The following is a 12,863-nucleotide window of genomic DNA, read 5'->3' as shown; positions in this document are numbered from 1 at the left end:
TTTCTTAAAATGTTGATGGCTTGGATGTCAGAGGGCTAGCTGTGTGCGGGGTTCCCAGGAGTCGGAAGTTGCCAGTTGGTTCTTACATCATATGCCGGTTTGAGATCCAAACGAAGAGCTTCATTAATCTTGTAAACAGGTAGAAGCACAGAGCAAAATACCTCAGTGATGTATAGATGATAACAAGATTAAAGGCACTGATTTACCCTTGGAGAAAAATAACCAAAGTGGTCTGTAAACACTATGAATTGTAAAAGTGTAGAACCTGGCACGGTTATAAAACTTCCCTAGTCCCACGATAACTGCATAACTTTATCAACCTGTGCATTAACCTGGTACATCGACAACACTGCTTTTGATTAGTAAGCAAAGCTGGTGTCTTGGGGCCATCTGATGCTTGATGGATAGGCACAACTCAACTCAGCCAGCTGGTTTATGCGCCCTTGAACGCACACAGGAACATCAGTAGCTGCTTGGTATTATAAAAAGCACCTCTCTGTTCAGGAGTCCAACTCCATATACAGCTTTTTTTTTTTTTTTTTTTGCCACGTAGGTGATGCAATGCTCAGAAACCGATACCTTTAGGTAAGAAAAACACATTGAAAGCCTAATGGACTCAGGAAGGCTCAGAGTTCTCTCATTTTGGGGGTGACAACTGAGCTGTCGCAGATGCGCATTCTAAGCAGGTGACAAGGGACTTAGCAATTAACGTTCATTGTTATGAGTGCAGTGATTTTCACCCAGGTAATGAGGCAGAATTTTCTAGGACTTCTTAAAATCGTTTCATCAGGTCATCCTTGGTTGGTCCCATAATCCCACTATTCCAGAAAGTGTATCATGAAGCTCTGGACATTTCCGTGTTGTAAGACATCCCGCACTGATCGGATTAACTCAGAATGGACCCTGATGAGCACGACTGCTCCAGCATCTGTAGTAGAGAGGCGTCAAAACATATGATTAACTTGAGCAAAACCAGATTGTGATAAGCTCTCCCTACCTCCCTCATTCTTCCAAGCAGGTAGAGTAGGGAGTCGATTCTCTCCAAATACTGAATGAGTTTAAGCTCCTTATTCAGAGGAAATGTCTGGTTTCCATGAGGTTTCATTCTGTATTTTCATTTCAGCGTGAATATCGCAGCTTATTATGTGTCCTCTCCAAGTGAAACGGAGCAGGACCCTATGGTCCCTTCCCCACCATGTCCTCAGCCTGCCTTTTGTCTGTGGAAACACTTTAGCCAAAGAATAAGTTTAATCAGAGAAGTAAGAAAATGCAGAAGCAAAGGAAAACAGTCAAAGGAGACCAAATAATAATAATTTAGTCATTAGGCAAAGTCAAGGACCTTTTAGTTCCTCCTCAAGGGCTACAGATCATATTCTGAGCCACATCCTGTGAGCTGTCTTATAGATACTGAAAACCCCGCCAGGTAGAAGAAGTTAAGTCCATGATGACCAGACTGTAGCCATGACATATAGGCTGCCACAATTCCGAGAACTGGCCTCAAAGAAATGGAAACAAACCAACCCTGGAACTGGAGATTAACTGTACTTAAAACAGTCAAGAGGACGCTGGTCAGACCACCGATGACCAATTGCAAGATGACGGTCAGAGCTGACCGTGCTGTTTCTACGTGCAGCCCCCCCCCCCTAAAAGCTCTTGCCCACTGATTGTCGGGGGTGGGGGGGACAGAGTCAGCTTTTGGACAGAAGTCCACCCTCCTCCCCAGCTGCCAGCATCCAAAATAAAGCAAACTTTCCTTTCCATCAACCTGGCCTCTTTATTGGCTTCTGAGTGGTAAGCAGCCGGACCCCACTTTCGGTTACACAAGGACACAATTCTTGATTGATACTCAAGCTCCTTTTCGTTCTGTGGTCAGTTATTAATTCACTCCGGGTTCTCTGTATGTCCAATATGTGTTCATTTCTTTGCTAAGTGCTGGAGATGCAAAGACAAGCACGCCATGGTTTCTGCTCTCCAGTCTAGCACGAGAGAAAGACTTGCAAACAAGTAATTCCAGTACAATGTGCTATGAATCGTGATAAAGGAATGTGTGTGGTGCACTCAGAATACAGAGTAGGGACAGCCAGCATGTCTTGGGAGAATCTGGAAAGAGAACTGGAAGCCACTAAATGTCTCTTTTAATTGACCCCCTTCCTCAGACAATGTCTGGGGAAATTTGCTAACCTTTCTTTTTCAAACTAGGTAATAATAACAGTATGAACTTCTTGGACTCTAAATCCTAACAATAGGAGTTATACTTTTCTTTTTTGAGTAACAGGGGCCCACTGTTTGCCAAGGAGCCATTTGGGACAGCCAAACACATTTCCAACATCAGGAGTGAGACCACTGCAATTTTGAAATCAAGGAAAGTGTCAGTATATTTTGCAAAGGGTTTTTCTGAGACTTGTAAATGAAGGAATCTCTAATACATCAAAATCAGTCTCTGACTTTCGCCTACAATATACGACAAACAAAACTGACTACTCCAGTCTCCTGGACGACCCACTGGCTCTTCAGAGTACCGTACGATCCCTGGAGTCCTCAAGGAGGTAAAGCCATCAATGCTGGGTAATAGGAACATCTACCGCCCTTGGTTTCACGCTGATGGATGTCAATGGAAACATTCCACTTTCCGAGAGCTGCACTTCTGACTGAATCATCCCAGAACAATAATTCCAATGATGAGGAGACGTGCTTACTATTATCACAGAAACATGCCCACATCCATGGATTCATATGTGTACTGAACACAGACTTCCAGCAAAGCCAGACTACTGGCTGAGAAGTACCTTAGTTATTCTGGGGCATGTATATCCTAGGTTATGCGGACCTTAATGCCAAAATCAGATTTGACATTGGCTGAGAAAGTCTCAACCAAGAAGACAGCACCAAGGCCTGTCAGAGCAACTACAGGTCAGATCTCTTGGTCAATGTCAAATTTCCTTTTGGACAGAGGTCTCATAAATGTCGTCATCAGGCATGTTATATCCAGCAGGGTCCACGTTGCCCTGCATGCTGTTAAGAGAACTAGTACTGAGACAGCTGATAAAGCTGTTGATCTGTTTTCTTTGTTTTTTTATAAATTTATTTATTTATTTATTTTAAAATTTTTGGCCGTGTTGGGTCTTCATTGCTGTGCGCAGGCTTTCTCTAGTTGCAGAGAGCAGGGACTACTCTTCATTGCGGTACACGTGCTTTCATTGCAGTGGCTTCTCTTGTCGCGGAGCGCGGGCTCTAGGTGCGCGGGCTTCAGTAGTTGTGGCTCGCGGGCTCTAGAGCACAGGCTCAGTAGTTGTGGCGCACAGGCTTAGTTGCTCCACGGCACGTGGGATCTTCCCAGACCAGGGCTCAAACCCGTGTCCCCTGCATTGGCAGGCGGATTTTTAACCACTGAACCACCATGGAAGTCTCTCTGTTTTCTAAATTTAATTTCCTAAGTAACAATTGCTAGCATTCATGCGAAGGTGCTTTCAGGAACCGAAACAGTGATGACATGTTCCCTGCATAAATGAATCAGATGAGATGATGAGACCTCGGTATTGCAAAACTTAGGTGGGTCATGTGGAAACACAGCATAGTTCTATTTTTTTTTTTAATTTATTTATTTATTTTTGGCTGCGCTGGGTCTTCGTTACTGTACGCAGGCTTTCTCTAGTTGTGGCGAGCAGGGGCTACTCTTTGTTGCAGTGCGCGGGCTTCTCATTGCGGTGGCTTCTCTTGTTGCGGAGCACGGGCTAGGCACGCGGGCTTCAGTAGTTGTGGCTCACGGGCTCTAGAGCGCAGGCTCAGTAGTTGTGGCACACGGGCTTAGTTGCTCCGCGGCATGTGGGATCTTCCCAGACCAGGGATCGAACCCGTGCCCCTGCATTGGCAGGCAGATTCTTAACCACTGCACCACCAGGGAAGTCCGGATAGTTCTATTTTAAAGAGTTCTTATTATCATAGCAAAACTAAGAAATTCTCTCAGCTTAAGAATGTCAAGAAGCATCCTGCTTACTTACATGGTGTCCAACACAACTGCAAAGCAATCCCTGAAAGCCCAAGGTGGGCATTATACTCAGTTCCCTTTAGAAGGAAAACAGCCTCCCAAAGCCTCAGTTCCTTATCAGCAGGAGATGGTATAATTTATCATCCAAACCAGGACACATGAGAGGGAAAGGGGGTGGGCTTATCAGCTGGGTCAATGGGCAACAGGTGTCTGCTGCAACTGTCCTGGGTAAACAAAAAGTTACCCCAGTTGTCAGAAACAAGCTTGTTGGTTCCGTTCAGTCATTTTTGCCCCTGGCTACACATTAGAATCATCTTCGGAGAAAACACACATACACAAGCATACACCTATACCTGCATATGCATACACCTATACCTACATATGCATACACATGTTTACATGCACAAATACATATGCATATGCATATACATATACTGAGATGTCTAAGCCCTACTCCAGACCAATTAAACAAGATTTCTAAAAATGGAGTGAATCTTGGGCATCGACAATTTTTAAAAGCTCCCCCAAGTGATACAAATAAGCAGCTGGGCTGAGAACCACTGAACTGGACACTCTCCAAAGCTTTTCCAGATCTCAAATTCTGGGAGTATAATTCCTGAGAATGAAGTTCCCACCCTTGCTATGGTCAAACTTTTAGTCTCCTTTCTAGAACACAGAATATTTCATACCAGTATGATAATAACCAACACGTATTTGTGAAGAGTTTATACTTTACAAACCACTTTCTCAACATCATCTTTTTTTTCCCCCTCACATTAACTCCATGAGAAAGTCAGGTTGGTTATTATTATTATTGACTTTCTACAGGTGAGGAAATTGAGGTTTCAAAGATCAAATACACAGGTACCAGGCATCTTATACAAGAAGCATAGGGAATAATCATGCCCACATCTTGATTAGAAACGGCAGCAGACAGGAGCAGGTGCCTGGGATTCCTGCCACACGGTCTGAACTCCACTTCTATGATTTATTAGCTTGATAAGCTGGGGCAAGGTATTTAACCTCTGCAAATATCATCTCTAAAATTAAAATAATACCAGTACTCTTGCTCCGTAGCGCTGTGGTAAGTACTGCATTAAGATTTTACATGGCAGACCTTAGCCCCGGGTCGAAGAAACAGTAACAACTGTATCATTGTTGTTGTTCTTGTTACCGTTACTCCTCTTCCTCTTCACCCTCCTTTTACTGCTATAATTATTGCTATTACTACTACTACTGCTAGAAATAATAATAATCATCCCGGCTATAGGCAGAGTCAATGGCCCTGCAAAGAGACAACCTTAATCACAGTAAAACCCTTTGAGCTAATCTTTACCCTCTTCCCACATACTCTGCCCCCAAACCAAAAGGAAACATGAATATTCTTCAGATGAGACACTCTGTGAAATCAGACACCCCCAGCCAGGTAACAGTGTTGAACTCTGGAAGTCTTTGGTGTATACAGCAAACCATCAGACCCTAGACAGATGCTCAGCTGGATTTAGAAACCGGGGTGAGAGCAGCCTTGGAGATGTGCTACGCGAATGTGCCTTCGAGGAAGAACCTATTGGGCTGGCCAGAAAGTTCGTTTGGGGTCTTCTGTAAGATGTTACAGAAGACCCCAAACGAACTTTCTGGCCAATCCAATATTTATCAGCTGCAAGGAGAACACTTAGCTGGCAGCCTCCAGTGGCAGACCCCTGGGGTCTGCTCCCCTGTTTAGATGGAAGCCCCACACTTTGGGGGGAAGCCCACAGCTTCCCCATTGGTGGAGTATGGTCATCAGTACGAGGGTCTGGCCATTTCTGCCCAGTGCCTTGCTACTCGAGGGCCATCTTTGCACTAGAGCTGCTGCTGGACCAGGAATGCAACCTGTGGTTCTTTGTCCTCCATCCCCCCTTTCACAGTATCCGATTACACTGTGACGTAGACTTTCTGGTGAAAAATAACACAAAGCACCCCCATACATGTCAAACAACCCTGTCAAGGATGGTGGGGTGGTACCCTACACAACTGAGAAACAATGAAAACAATACAAAATGTTTTGTTCCAAAATTGTATTATTTCATGACTTTCTAAGAGTTTATTTGGAAAGCTCTATGGAGTTATAAAATATGTCTGACTTGTCTCTCTTTCTAATGAAGTGCCTACAACATGAGGCTTAAAAAAAAGTGATTATGGATCATGTTCTATTCATATCATCTTTGTTTTGCAAATTAAATTTGTTATGCCACATTAGCTCAAAGATATGAATATTTTAATAATGCCAGATCTATAAATTGCAAGAAAAATGAATTCGAATTTTAAAATGCATTCAGTTCCAAGGAATTGGATTTCTTGAGGATATATTTTTCACCTAGAGAGAAAAGGTATTCTAAATTACTGTGTTTCCATTTTAACCATTTAATTTCATTCTCATTTTGGTAATTCATATTTTTCAACATAATGAAAACATTAAAAACAAGCAAAAGCTAAATGGTAAACTATTTTAAAATATTAGTTGGACCTAGTAATCTAAATATTCTTAATATTAATATTATTATGGTTAAGGATAATAATAATAAAATAGTTACAATGTGACAAAAGGTATTCTATACTCTTTGCATGTATTAATCCATTTGGCTTCAGAAACATTTTACATTTTAAGTATAATCATTATCTTCTTGTACATATTGACAAACATTTTATAGGTTATTTGATCTGGTAAGTTAAATATTTTTAACGTTAATATTGTTTGGGTTGAAGATAATAATTATGCAATAGTTAAACAGTTCTTACTATGTAACAACCAAAATTCTAGGCTCCTTACATATATTAACTCATTTAGCCTCATACACATTCTATAATTTAGTTGTAATCATTATCCATGATGTATGAATTAAGGAACTGAAAAACAGAGAGGTTAAGTAACCTCCCCAAGGTCACACAGCTACATGTGGTACACCCTGGATTTGAACCAAACAGTCTGCATGAATCAGGAAAACAAATGCCGACTTACCTTAAGCCACATCAATTAAACTTTCAGTCTGTGAGTGTGTCTGTATGTAAATGCACATGCAAACTGAGTAATTTTAAATCAAACTGATTTGACTTCAACAAATGCATCTGAATTTTAAAATCCAAATGAGTATGGTCTTTGTCAAAGTACTCACCCTGAATATCCGAGGCATGTTCAGTGTGCTCTGGCAGCCGCCTCTCTTGTTCAAATGAGTCTCACCTCGCAGAAGAGCTCCTGCAAGTGATGAAATGAATCAGCAAGCTCCACAAGAAAAGCCAGCTCAGCACTCACACCTGTCTGGTTCTAGGCCAGAACTAGAATTTTCCAGTTGTGCATCAATCATTTTGTCAGACCTCTTGCATAGTCAATTATCAGTAAATAGTCATTAAGTACCTACTGTATGCCGTTCCCTCAGCTAAATCCGAGCTTTTAAAAGGTAAGTATGACTCTACTGAACTAGCAGTATTCACAGAAAAAGAATCCAATTTATATCAAATATTTATCATTTGCCCCTCTACGGGACAGTCAAAATACCCTAAACTTTTGAAGACGATTCCAAAAAAAAGAGCTCCCTGCCTTTTCTGTGGCTATGATGCAGTCCTGATAATGCACTTTTTTCCAGTTTTATTGAGATAGAATTGACATACAGCACTGTGTAAGTTTTAAGATGTAGAACATAATGATCTGACTTACACACATCATGAAATGATGACCACAATATGTAGTGAAGCTCCATCATCTCATAGAGATACATTAAAGAAAGAGAAAAAATATGTATTTTTTCCTTGTGATGAGAACTCAGGATCTATTCTCTTAAGAATTCCATATATAATGTGCAGCAGTGTTAATTATCTTTATTATGTTGTACATTACATGCCTATTACTTATTTATCTTAGGACTGCAAGTTTGTACCTTTCCACTGCTTTCATCTCATTCCCCCTCTTGCCACCCCCCATCTCATAATCACAAATCTTATTTTTTTTTTTTTTTTTGCAAGTTAAGTTTTATTTGGGGCGAAATGAGGACTGCATCCCAGGAGACAGTGTTTCAGATAGCTCTGAGAAACTGCTCCAAAGAGGCAAGGGGGGAGCCAGGTTATATAGGAGTTTTGCAACAAAAGGGCAGGTAGTCTGAAAGTCATAAGATTATTGTTAATTAAAGGAAAACCAGGTATCTCAAGTTAAAGAATTTAGGGCTTTTCCATGTATGGGAAGATGCAAGAGTCTGGGCTCATTGAAATCCTTCCTTTGATATGCACCTCAGCTATCTGGGGCCAGTATCCTGTGTTTTCATATCCTGAGTTTCCTCAGGGCTCACCGCGGGGAGTGGCTGCAGTCTGATGGCTGCTAGATGGCAGGTATTCTTTCCTTCCTGAGTTCCCTCAGGGCTCACCTGCTCACCTGGCTGCAATCACTGATGACTGTGACATCCTTTGTTTACTGATATGGCAGGAAATATCCGATTTCTCAAATCATCCTCTTGGTCAGGAATTCGAACAATACTTGGGAGACATTTCATGACCAAATTTAGTCCCATGGTGCTGGGAGGCTCATCCCAGATCAGGAGAAAACTCTTGTTGATATGCCACTCCAGGTGCTAATTTCCGGATTTGGCCCTGTTGATAATTAAAGATTCTCTGGATCCTCTGTCTAATTATGATCCAGGAGACATTTTCCCTTGTTGCTTCTTCCCATACCTAGAATCACACTATTACAATTATTTTATGTTATAAATGTGAGAAGTTTTACTGAGGGCCTGGTTACACACTAGGTACTGTGAGAGACAACAATCTTATAAAACAGACAGGATATAAGCAATGCAGCTAGTAACACTGACAAAGCCATAGTGCAGCAGGGAGACACAAAGCGCAAACAATTTGGAAACAAAGAACAAATTAAAACACTGATTAGTGTAACTAGTTGTAATCCAGTTGCAATAAACCATCAAGTCCACAGGAGAGCCAGCTGGAGAAGCCAAATTCTGGCAGGTCTGAACTCTTTTTCTATGAGTCTGTTTGTTTGTTCTTGAAGTATAATTGACCTTCAACACTATGCTAGTTCCTGTTACACAGTGCGGTGATTTGATACTTCTATACATTTCAAAATGATCACCATGATTAGTCTGGTCACCATCTGTCACCACACGAAGATATTATACAGTTATTGACTCTCTGATGAATGCACTTTTGAACTCTTTACCCGTACTCTGAAATTCCATTGGCAGGATACAGCTCAGGAGTCATGCTGTTTTTTAACATGTGACCTGACCCCAGGGACGGGGTTAGGCAGGATTCCACATCACTGGTGCCACCTTAATTTAACACTTACACTCCTGTCTTGCAATGGCTGGTGTCATCTTTTCTCCCTCATTAGACTGTAGCCTACCTGCCTCATTCATTATTATATCCACGGGTCTGTGAAAATGCCAACACACAGAGCACTCACAGGTGATACTGCTGAAAAAATACATTCATAGATTAAGGAGACAGTTAATAACCTCTTAACAAGACTGTGTGGAATAAAACACTTACTTCAAAGTATGAGTTCTGATGGGTGTGTTAAAAAATCTATCCTATTACTTTATAGACGGCCTTGTTCTTCGTGCATTTAATACTTCTAGCACTGACACCCATGGCATGTCGTAATTTATAAATTTATTAAGATGCAAGTTCAGACAGCATTGTTAAAGCTGTTGGGAAGACATCATTTAGGTGGTGAAAAAGCCTAGCAAATCATCAAACATCGATATCTAATATAATCTTTCTTCTCTTTATGTCATTCACAAGTGGACACTATTATGCATTAAAATGATGTTCACAAGTCTAAGTTATTGATAAGATGTCTGGAAGCAAGATATGAAAACAGGAGTCTTACATACATTTAATATTAGGTCACTGACTGTATAATCAATTAAGTTATTGGCAGTTACTGGGTTAGATTATCTCATATTGATGGCTTTTTATATAATGCTTCGTACTAAGTTTGAGATAGAAATCTCTAGAAAGTAAATTATACATTACATTTACCTATGTGTGTTGGGAATATACACCATACATATTAATTTTACATGGGTAGTCATTATTTTGTTTCTCTAAATTTGTACTTGTATTTGTTTGTATTCTCTAAATTTTCTATGAAGAATGTTTCTTTAGAAATAAGACAAATATTTTATTTCTTAAAAAACTAAATTCTTGGGCTTCCTTGGTGGCGCAGTGGTTAAGAATCCGTCTGCCAATGCAGGGGACATGTGTTCGAGCCCTGCTCTGGGAAGATCCCACATGCCGCGGAGCAACTAAGCCCGTGCGCCACAACTACTGAGCCTGCGCTCTAGAGCCCATGTGCCACAACTACTGAGCCCATGTGTCACAACTACTGAAGCCCGCGCGCCTAGAGCCTGTGCTCTGCAGCAAGAGAAGCCACCACAATGAGAAGCCCGTGCACTGCAATGGAGAGTAGCCCCCGCTCGCCGCAACTAGAGAAAGCCCGTGCCCAGCAACGAAGACCCAACACAGCCAAAAATAAATAAATAAAATAAATAAATTAAAAAAAAAAAAACTAAACTCTTATAGGAGTAGAAATAACTCACACTTCTTTTGTGAAATAATGATTCCCCCTTGAGTGTGTGTGTGTATATCCATATACAAACATAGTTCAAAAGCATATTTTCATGACCTAGAAGTTATATTAGCAATAGCTCTAATTATGAGAGCTCTTTAATAGGAAATTATACCAGTTAATATAGAAATTATACTTATTTTTAAAATTTAGTTTTCTTCACTAAAAAAAATGAGTTCATAAAGTGGACTCAATAAAGTAATGGCTGTTTAGAACCTCAATGAACATTTTAGATACAAATAAACATAGAAACAGTCTAAACAAGTAACATACTCTATAGCCATTTGACTTTTATTCAGGACAGAACCTAATTCATCTACCTTTGAAATCAATCAGTACTCTATAAAGGTGAAGGAGGCAAGAGATGAGAGGGACAAAAGTGACCATATTAATCTCAGCTTTCTTCTTTTTTTAACATCTTTATTGGAGTATAATTTCTCTACAATGGTGTGTTAGTTTCTGCTTTATAACAAAGTGAATCAGTTATACATATACATATGTCCCCGTATCTCTTCCCTCTTGCATCTTCTTCTTTTGAATGTTTACATATTTGATTTTATATCGGGATTTCAGTCATGTCTCAAGGAAGGCACACAGAGCGGGCATTCTCTCTGCAGGTGATGTGGGGAATGATAACGCACAGGCAGGGGAGAGCCCGCTGGTTTCTAACTGGACTAGGGCCATGTTAAAGTGAGACCTCCCTGGCTCTCCCAACCCTGGGAATTGGGGCTTCTCTCTGCCATTTACATCCTTCTGGGATCTGCGGTGTCCCACTCGCATCAGCCAGCAGGGGGCAGCCTGGAGACAGTTATAGAAAACAATAAACACGGCCCTTGTGAGGAAACCTATTTTCACATATGGGTCAGTTCCATCTGGCATTATGTTTGTGGGATTTTGCACGTCATCTTGCAGGATGCAGGCCCACTCTTCTGAAAGTCACTCAGTAACTAAAGGCAAACATTTCTGAGAATCTGCTGTGCTCAATTGCTACCATCCCTTTAATCGAGTTCCTTGGACAAAATCAAGGATCAGAAGTTGTCTCAACACTTTGAGAGCAGCCAATGAATAACCGGGGGGAAGGGAAACCATAAGATAGTGATAATAGTCTCTCAACAGTGTGCACTAAGACAACCCCCGTTTACTACTTTCCAGTAAAACAGTTAAGGGTACAGCTTTGCCCTCTGACGAACCTGGGTTTCTTTCCTTTGCTCCCTTCTATTTGGCCAGGTAATCTGGGAAAAGTGCCTTAGCGTGTGTGAGGCCACTTTCTCTACCTGCTTCAGAGCATTGATTGTGGAGATGGAGATGAAGAACATAACACAATTAGCAAAGGCTCTGGCACACAGTATGGGCTCAGTAACTATTACCTGATTACTATTAATTATGATTATTCTTCATGCACAGGACATTTAATCCAGTGCAAAGGTGCAGCAGAAAGTGTCAGGAGTATCTGTCCAGCCCATGAGCCTCCAGGCCTTGGCACCCATCCCTCACCATTCCTCACTGCTTGGACCAGGGATGGATCCTGATACACATTTGGCCAATCATATATTCTCTCTACCGGACATGCAGCCTAGAGGGAAAGGGAGGCTATTCTTTGTGCCGTCTGGCTGAACTGAGGGGCTCCCACGTTTGGTCACGTGCACCTTGAGAAGCAGAGAGAGCAGATCTCCTGAGAGGAAGGGAAATAAAAGAGATGCTGCATTAGAATCCACAAGACCCTGGCAATCCACATTTGCAGCAACATGGATGGACCTAGAGATTGTCATACTGAGTGAAGTCAGTCAGACAGAGAAAGACAAATACCCTATGATATCGCTTATATGTGGAATCTAAAGAAACGGTACAAATGAACCTATTTACAAAACAGAACTTGAGTCACAGATGTAGAAAACAAACTTATGGTTACCAGTGGGAAAGGGGGGCGGGTAGGGATAAATTGGAAGATTGGGATTGACATATACACACTACTATATATAAAATAGATAACTGATAAGAACCTACTGTATAGTGCAGGGAACTCTACTCAATACTCTGTAATGACCTATATGGGAAAAGAATCTAAAAAAGAGTGTATATATGTATATGTATAACTGATTCACTTCGCTGTACACCTGAAACTAACACAACATTGTAAATCAACTATACTCCAATAAAAAAAATTTTTAATTAAAATGTTAAAAAAAAAAAAAAAAGACCCTGGCAATCCAAAGCAGAAGCATGGTTTCTGCAAGCTTTCCCCTTTTTAGTGCCCATCCCCCCTAG

General features: G+C 41.1%; 1 long non-coding RNA gene across 17 annotated transcripts in view; it reads right to left on the bottom strand.

The window, feature by feature from the left end:
* Positions 1 to 12,863, bottom strand: part of LOC132356824 (uncharacterized) — a 551,323-nt gene that overhangs the window by 527,786 nt on the left and 10,674 nt on the right. For all 17 annotated transcript variants that reach the window (XR_009500095.1, XR_009500102.1, XR_009500103.1 and 14 more), the window contains one exon: positions 7,138 to 7,217. This is a non-coding gene — a long non-coding RNA (uncharacterized LOC132356824). The remainder of the gene's footprint in view (positions 1 to 7,137; positions 7,218 to 12,863) is intronic.

Source organism: Balaenoptera ricei, chromosome X (assembly GCF_028023285.1).
Source record: "Balaenoptera ricei isolate mBalRic1 chromosome X, mBalRic1.hap2, whole genome shotgun sequence".
Taxonomy (NCBI): Eukaryota; Metazoa; Chordata; class Mammalia; order Artiodactyla; family Balaenopteridae; genus Balaenoptera; species Balaenoptera ricei.
This window is presented reverse-complemented; position numbering and strand designations above follow the sequence as displayed.